At 41.4% G+C, this 828-nt stretch overlaps 1 long non-coding RNA gene across 1 annotated transcript in view; it reads right to left on the reverse strand.

The window, feature by feature from the left end:
• Positions 1-613, reverse strand: part of LOC136839758 (uncharacterized) — a 291,965-nt gene extending 291,352 nt beyond the window's left edge. Inside the window, exon 1 of the long non-coding RNA XR_010853447.1 lies at positions 1-613. This exon is cut by the window's left edge and continues 732 nt beyond it. This is a non-coding gene — a long non-coding RNA (uncharacterized lncRNA).
• Between the last annotated feature and the right edge of the window lie 215 nt (positions 614-828).

The following is an 828-nucleotide window of genomic DNA, read 5'->3' on the forward strand; positions in this document are numbered from 1 at the left end:
GCGAGGAGAAAGCTTATGAGAACTCCCATGACCGAGAGCAGGGTAGTGGTCCCTAATCCCGGCTGGACGCCATGAACTTGGCAACAAGCCGTCTTACAGTTGTCTCGCCTACGCCACTTTGCTTCACAATTTCACTTGTTTTCAACCGCACCTTATGACATTCAGTTTCACGCACTATATCATGGACGGTACTTCTTAGACATGTTACACATTCGTGATACAAGCACAATCAAGTAGGAACACCGCCGGTTTGCGATACATTTCAGTAACACAGTCGAAAACAAATCGGATTGACACCCCGGAAGCTACTGATCTACTTCCTATCACACCGGGGGTGGGTGTGAGGAAAGGTTGGGGTAAGTTGACATTTAGTCATTTTTTGTTAGTAGATTTTTTCTCGCGATAATCCAGATGAAAATTGTATGGGAAATCATCAATAATTATGGTCAGTTTCTTTTCATCTGTCCACTCACGGGTAAAGGTACGGCACATGCGCATGGGAAACACGGGAGTGACTGACATTCAGCGTTTCCGAAATCGTTGGCTCATTGTGATAAATATTAAACTATTTTTCCAAGAACACATTTGAATGTTTATATAGACAAAGAACCCTCGCCCCTTCTGATATAATTCATAAACACATCGATCTTTATCCATGATATAACAAACAAGCACACGAAAGACTAGGTTGTGTCCAACATTCTACTCAGATCAAACGCAAACGAACGATGATCTTTCAGCCATTATGATTGATCTTATTAGTATAGCCCAGACCACTCTTAGACCTATACTCAAAAAGTATTCAAATCACCATATTTTCTTGTGTTT

Source organism: Macrobrachium rosenbergii, chromosome 6 (genome assembly GCF_040412425.1).
Source record: "Macrobrachium rosenbergii isolate ZJJX-2024 chromosome 6, ASM4041242v1, whole genome shotgun sequence".
NCBI classification, from domain to species: domain Eukaryota; kingdom Metazoa; phylum Arthropoda; class Malacostraca; order Decapoda; family Palaemonidae; genus Macrobrachium; species Macrobrachium rosenbergii.